This window comes from Pantherophis guttatus, chromosome 3 (assembly GCF_059756535.1).
Source record: "Pantherophis guttatus breed Tessera chromosome 3, ASM5975653v1, whole genome shotgun sequence".
NCBI lineage: Eukaryota > Metazoa > Chordata > Lepidosauria > Squamata > Colubridae > Pantherophis > Pantherophis guttatus.
The window spans coordinates 159616276-159623958 of record NC_142065.1 but is presented as its reverse complement, the minus strand read 5'-3'; the positions used below and the strand labels follow the sequence as shown (position 1 = coordinate 159623958).

Sequence of the window (7683 nt, the reverse complement as noted above, 5' to 3'; positions counted from 1 at the left end):
TGTGCATAACTCCTTCCCCCCCCCACATGCCTATCTCCCTCCCATTTCTGCCCTTTTGGCCACCCGGCACTTCACTGCTGCCACTTTCCTTGCCCCCAACTTATCTCCATAGTCTTCCTCTCACTGTCTGAGAGGGGGTTTCTGCTGATGCATCACAAGAGGCTAGCAGCTATCTCACTTAAATGCCTCTGGTAAGAATATGTGAAAGGACAGGTTGCCTACAAAATGGCCAGTACCAGTGCTGCTGTTGTCCTGTTCCTTTGCCAGCACAACAACTGTTGACCTCTCCTTTGCCAGCACAACAACTGTTGGCTATAACAGCTGAACAGAGAGGCAAGCTGAGTGTGGTGGTATCAGGGTGTGGAAAGGAGGTGTGTTGCTCAGTGACTTGTTGTGTTGGGTCTCTTGGGTTTTGGAGCCGACTGGTTTGGGTATACATAAAAGAACCTGTGACAAAGTGAGATGAAGAAGATAGTGAGGGTCAGCTGAGAGTGGTGGGATAGATCTCAGAGGGCAGTATAGCTAAAAGGACAGACAGGGTGGGGAGATAGGCAGGTGGGGGGGAGTTGAAGCAGAGTCAATCACATCAGGGCAGGAGACATATGAGGTCTTCACCAGTGGTGGGATTCAAAATTTTTTACTACCAGTTCTGTGGGCATGGCTTGGTGGGCATGGTGTGGTTTGGTGGGTGTGGCATGGTGGGCATGGCAGGGGAAGGATACTGTAAAATCTCCATTTCCTCCCCACTCCAGGGGAAGGTTACTGCAAAATCCCCATTTCCTCCTGATTAGTCGGGACTCAGGAGGCAGAGAATAGATGGGGGCAGGGCCAGTCAGAGGTGGTATTTACCGGTTCTCCAAACTACTCAAAGTTTCTGCTACCGGTTCTCCAGAACTGGTCATAACCTGCTGAATACCACCTCTGATCTTAACCTAACAGTGATCCTTCCCTAAGACCTGCAATCAGAACTACCAAAACTGCTATAGCTAAATGGGTGTGGTCAAGTGATGTTTTATCTAATGTCCACTTTGCTTAGTGAGGGGAATTCTCACCCCAGTTAGGGTTGTTAGGCAAGGATGACCTCTGTATCATTTGAGTCATGATGTCACAATGCTACTGACATAAGCAATATAATTTACATCCTTTGTGTCATGCTCATGATGTCATTGTGACTTTGACTAGATGCCTCTAGTCACTCCATCCCTGACTTAGACAAACACAAGGGCTTTGTCATGCCACTCCCTCCAGTGAGAGACCCACTGAGTCTTCCTTCCTTCCTTCCTTCCTTCCTTCCTTCCTTCCTTCCTTCCTTCCTTCCTTCCTTCCCTCCCACTCAGGACAAAAATGGATTGTGGCAGGAGAATAAGGCGAGATAGAATTCTAGCTAATAGCTATTCTTAGCACTTCTCCACTGACATAAAAAGTCTGAAACTTTGCTTATGATGGGTGGGTGAGGCGTCCGGCCATAATGAAGAAGGTAAGTTCAGCTCAGTTTTTTTTTCCATGCATTTTGATATGAAAGCTTTTTGCCTATGTTTCTTTCAAAGAACATCCTTGTCGTTCTCAAGAGATTTTATCTGATGTCAAGTGCAATTATTTTAAAAATAATAAACTAAACACAGCTTGTGATGAAGAAGTTGAATAATTCATAACAGGGTGTGTGGAATAAAGGATAAAAATCAAAATGATACAGGTAAGATTTTTTAGATATAACAAACTGATATATAAAGTGTTTAAAGTAATGAATTAGATAAATTTTATATTGCTGCTACTTTACATCTCCATATATAGATATGTAACTGATAGAAACTAGATATGTAATGGATAGAATCTTTACCAGGAAAATTGAAAATCAAGTAATGGAAGAGCACTTTAGAATAACAGTTTTGATCATTGTCTATGTTTTCATATTTAGTTTTATTGATTTATTTTTTTACTTTTACATATGTTCATATAGACTGTCCATTTTATTTAAATAGATTAATTCTCTAAAACTCTACCTCACAGTGCTTGAAGGAGACATAGATGCCTCTACAAACATGTGTTATAAATTTCAATAACATCACAATGCTTGTGATGTCACATGCCCACTTAACACTGTTGCAAGTGACTATAGATAACAATAGATACTTATTGCTCTTGGGAAGTCTGAAAAGCAATATACTTCCTATAACTTATTCAAGGCTTTTTTAAAAAAAAAAAATTAAAAATGATCCTACAATGATTGAAATATGTTCAAAGATGTTAGCATGTTTATAAAATGTCTTGGGAGGTTGGGGAAGAATCAAAAGTTGTAAAATGAAGACAAATCAGGATGGTAAAAGAGTCATGCATTTAGGATGGTCTCTTAGCTGGCATGTTGACTCTAAAATCGAGATAGGTCCAGGATGGTAACTAGTCACAAGATGTAATTCTGGGAATATAACAATAATAGAATCAAGCAGTCAAATTAGTGGAAAAGGGTATTTAGGTCAACAAGTCCATATTTTAACCCCTAAGTGCACTGGCTTCTTTTTTTTCTTCTTGGAAGCGTTTTTAGAATGTCCATTCTTAGGAACTTATATCCATCTGATACAAGAAGATTCTGGCTCAGTCCAGGCCAGATCTTCCAAAGACATAAGGCAGGAGTCTGCAACCTTAAATGCTCAAAGAGCCATTTGGACCATTTCTCCTAGAAAAGAAAACACCTGGAGCCACAAAACCTTTCCCGTGCCTGATTATTTCTTAAGCGGCCACAAAACTAACATATGTAGTTGAATTAAACATTTTGTTTTCTTCTGAAACTTTCTTTTCTTGGATTTATCTATGGTTGGCCTATGGGGGATTGAAAAACTCAATATTGCGTGCTGGCGGGTGTCGCATATTGGTGGTTGTGACGCATATTTTGAGTGACAGGGAGCCGCCACAGAGGGGTGAAAGAGCCACATGTGGCTCCAGAGCCACAGGTTGCTGATCCCTGACATAGGGCAAATTGCTTGAAGCAGATGAGTTTATTCCAGAGAATGACAGACAATCACAGCAAGACAGATGGTCACAGCAATCAAAGATAGCTACAAAGTCATAGTTTTGAAGTGGTTACTTTTATAGAGAAGTTAATTGTCCCCAGAAAGCAGGCAAACTCAACCTGCCTTCTTTGAGAGGTCAAACAAATATCCCCACCTATCTTTACACTGCACAAGACTTCTCTTCTTTATTATGTATGAGGTACATTGGGTAGGTTGTAGCCAATTTTGGCTGATTTCTTAAAAAGTTAAATAAGATTAAATTTGCTTAGAAATTGCCTGACAAACTACAATGAGATGCTAGGACTATAGGCTGTTTTAGGGTTTTTTGTTTTTTTTAACAAATCCTGAAAGAAGAGAGAAAAATAGACAATGGAAAAGCTACTTCTGTATCATATTAAGAAAAATTCACATAAGTCACCAGGACATGAGCTTTGCTGAAAGGCAAATGTACTTTTTATGATGTAGCAAAGAAGCTAATACTTTTAGACTTAGTGCTGAAAAATAATACCATTTGAAAACACAGAATTACTATTCAAAAGATAATAAAAATCACAAATTGTAGAATGACTCCCCCCCCAAAAAAAAACCTATCCTGGGGGCAATACATTAAAGAAAAATTGAAGGGAATTATTAAAGAAAAGAACCACCGCTATCATAAAAGGACAGATTTTACAAAATGACATGAAGAGTAACCAAATGAGACAGTATAATGTTTCAAAAGAAGCATTTTGTCATAAAAAATAGGGGAAAATGAGCTTTGTCAAAAAGCAAGATACAGATAAATAGTGATTTATGTGTGTGGATCCTATTATTAATCTGAACAAATACAACAGCATCTCGAATTCTTTTTTGAACTCTGATAAAATCATCCTTTTCAGGAGTAAAAGCATATCTATTTCCTAAACATCCTTGGTACCCAATCTTCTTCATATATTTAATATTTCAAATAATACATTAGATGACATCTAAACTTTCTTCTTTTTTGAACAGCAAAAGTCTCATTAAGAAAGAATAGTGTAAACATGAAAAGAGTCAAAGCAAGATACTCTGGTATATAATGAAGAAATTGGAAACTGTGAAAGTAAAATATATGTGTCAATTATTTTAGAAGCTTGCTGAAATCCATATGTTTCCATTTTATTTATTTATTTATTTATTTATTTATTTATTTATTTATTCATTCATTCATTCATTCATTCATTCATTCATTCATTCATTCATTTATTTATTTATTTATTTATTTATTTTATTTTATTTTATTTTATTTTATTGAATTTATATACCGCCCTACTCCCGAAGGACTCAGGGCGGTGAACAGCCATAGAATAAAACATATAAATACAAAATTTAAAATAAAATAAAACGAATTAAATAATTTGGCTGAACAAATTTAAAACCCCAATAATTTAAAACCAAATTTAAAATTTCCATTTAAAAAGGGGAAAGACTTAGGTCAGGCCAGCTTGATGAAATAAGAAAGTCTTGAGCGCACAACGGGAGGTACGCAGATCCGGGATCCTCCGTATCTCCGGGGGCAGCTCGTTCCAGATTTCTCACATTTAAGAGTAATTTGTATGGCTAGGTGAAGCAAATAACTAATGCAATACTTTTTCCATCATAAAAGGTACCTCACTCCAAAATATACTTTTAAATGGTCCCACTATGCTTAATTTTATAGCAAATGGATTAGAAACAATCTGCTTTTAAAATAAGTCTTGATCTGTGTCTCAAGTTAGTTTTTGTTTTCATGTCACTGTGACTGGAGAACATAGGGAAGATTCACAGGGTGATTATGTGTGAGTAATAAGTGGTAGCAAAATGCTGTTGGAGACTGAAGCAGAAGAGCAATCAAATATATCCCCCCCCCCCCGATGGAATGGAAATTCAAAACACAAAGGAATGAAAGCACAGACTATGAGAGTAAGACCCTTTCTGGAACTCTAGAGAACACTGGGCCCTTTAAAAAAAAAAAATCTCAGAAGAAAGCAATGGCAAATCATTCCATTTACATTTGCTGCCTTCACTCCAGCAAAGTCCACATTGGTTTGAAAGAAGGGTAAAAGAGGCCATTTATGTTAACATTAAGCAGCCCTCTCTCAGCAGAGGATGAGGAATAAGACACCACCTGTCTCCTGTCTACAAGGCAGTCCTCTCAGCAGTTCCAAGAAAATTTCATCCCATTTGCACTTTGATACAGGTGACTCAGAGGGCACAGATAAAGCCCCAAGTGGCCTCAAGAGCTCTCAGGGAGAGTGCTAATGACCAGATAACTGCAAAGAAATATGATCCTTTCAAACCTCCATTCCCCCCTCCCCCCATCCTGTCAGAACTAATCCTTCCATTGCCCCCACCACCCTGCCAGAACCGATGAAGCTTCTTGGATGAGAAGTGAAACATCATTGTCTTCCTCAAGAGGAAAAAAAAACCAGTCCACTTGCCTTTTGAAAAAAAGCACAAGACAGCCATGACCTGGATAACTGGGAATCTTCACAGGCGTTCATTTACTCATCAGGGAAACTACATAGTCAAGTGTGTAAAGATTTATTTATTTATTTATTTTACTATCTCTGGGAACCATACTTTAGAGAGCTACTTGCTATAACTTTAAGTTCTGGGTCTGGTCTTCATCATAACACTTAGAATAAACACTAGCATTATTATATATTGTCATTTCATCCTAAAATCAAAGTCCTAGCTTCTTGATGCATATTAGTGAAAGCAATTCTTGGCTGAAATTAAATCAAACTGTCTAGGTGCTGCCTTTTATTGATAATTGCTTTTTGGTTATTTTCAGTAAACATAGTTCATTGGCTTTAACGTTTCAAAGCCAGAAATATATGAACCACAATGGTAGTGAATTACTAGAAGACCAGACTGAATCTGAGACACAGGCAGCTTTTTTCATCCTGCTTAGCTCTCAGACCTGAATAGCAGGAGACAAACCTCTATAGTAGCACTGGAATTATCAATATTTTTTTTGATACCACCAAAAAAGAAGCATTAGAATTAGAGATGAAAATATAATGGACCTAAATAGTAGCATTCCACCAGTGGTGAAATCTAAAATTTGTTACTACCGGTTCTGTAGGCGTGGCTTGGTGTGTGGGGGTAATGTGACTGGGTGGGTGTGGCCATTTTTTTTTACTTTTAAAACCATTTTTTCTACAACCTCTTCGGCGAAGAGGTTGTAAAAAAATGCTTTCAAAAGGCTCTGACGATCCCAGCTGAGTTGCCTGATTGGCAGAGACTTTTTTTCTTTTAAATGCCTCTGACGATCCAAGCTGAGTTGCCTGATCGGCAAAGGCTTTTTAAAAAACTCAGCTTGGATCATCAGAGGCATTTATTATTATATTATTATTATTATTATTATTATTATTATTATTATTATTATTATTATTATTATTAAATTCAATTTATATACCGCCCTTCTCCTATTGGACTCAGGGCGGTGCACAGCCAAGGATAAAAAATATACCAATACAAAATTTAAAATAAATTAAAAGAATTATACAGCTTTGGCCCACAATTTAAAACAATCCAATTAAAACCCAATTTACACTTAAAAAACTAAAAAGAGCTAAAAAGGGGGGGGGGTTTCATGCCAGCCCTGCTTGATGGAAAAGAAAAGTTTTTAGGGCACGGCGAAAGGCCCGGAGATCTGGTATCCTTCGTACCTCCGGGGGCAAATTGTTTCAGAGGGCAGGTGCTGCCACAGAGAAGGCCCTCCCCCTGGGGATCGCCAGCCGACATTGCCTGGCTGATGGCACCCTGAGGAGTCCCTCTCTATGGGAGCGTACTGGTCGGTTGGAGGCTATCGGTGGCAGAAGGCGGTCTCGCAAATACCCAGGTCTGATGCCTTGGAGCGCTTTAAAGGTGGTAACCAACACCTTGAAGCGCACCCGGAAGACCACTGGAAGCCAATGCAGCTCGTGCATGAGAGGCATCACATGGGAGCACCCTCTTGCTCCCATAATCCTCCGCGCGGCCGCATTCTGCACCAGTTGGAGCCTCCGGGTGCTCTTCAAGGGGAGCCCCATGTAGAGAGCATTGCAGTAGTCCAGGCAGGTTTTTTTCTTTTAAAAGCCTTTGATGATCCCAGCTGAGCCACGCGATCATCAGAGGCTTTTTTTTTTTACTTTTAAAAGCATTTTTTCAGCCGAAGAGGTTGTAGAAAAAATGTTTTTAAAAGTAAAAAAAAAAAGCCTCTGATGATTGTGCGGCTCAGCTGGGCATGGGGGGGGCAGGGATTTTTGCTACCGGTTCTCCGAACCACCCGCCTCCATCGTTACCAGATCGGGCAATCCTGTCCGAACTGGGAGCATTTCACCCCTGCATTCCACACTGCAATGGATTTGAGTGCCTCAAGTGATAACCTTCATAGTTATTCAGCATTTATAAGTATTTTCTCTCTGATTCAGAAAGTTTAAGTAGCAGTGGAAAAGAAAAGCTACTTATGTTTCTCGTTCAAACAGGCATCATAGAAGTTTCAGGGGGATGATTCTAAGATAGGAGAATAAATATAGATCTAGAATGAATTCCTGAAGTCTTAGTGTTAACCAACATGAAAAAGCTACTCTGAGGTTTATCCTGCAGTTCTTCCAGATTTAGAGAAAGCTATCCTGCCAGTAGAGGATATAGTTAAGAAGGCAGTACAGAAACGAATTGGGGGGGGGGATAT

General features: G+C 39.0%; 1 long non-coding RNA gene across 1 annotated transcript; it reads left to right on the top strand.

Moving 5' to 3' along the window:
• The first annotated feature begins 227 nt into the window (after nucleotides 1-227).
• LOC148114879 (uncharacterized) lies at nucleotides 228-3554 on the top strand. The gene is made up of 3 exons (XR_015733339.1): nucleotides 228-371; nucleotides 1548-1693; nucleotides 2531-3554. It is a non-coding gene; the product is annotated as an uncharacterized LOC148114879 (long non-coding RNA).
• The last annotated feature ends 4129 nt before the right edge of the window (nucleotides 3555-7683 follow it).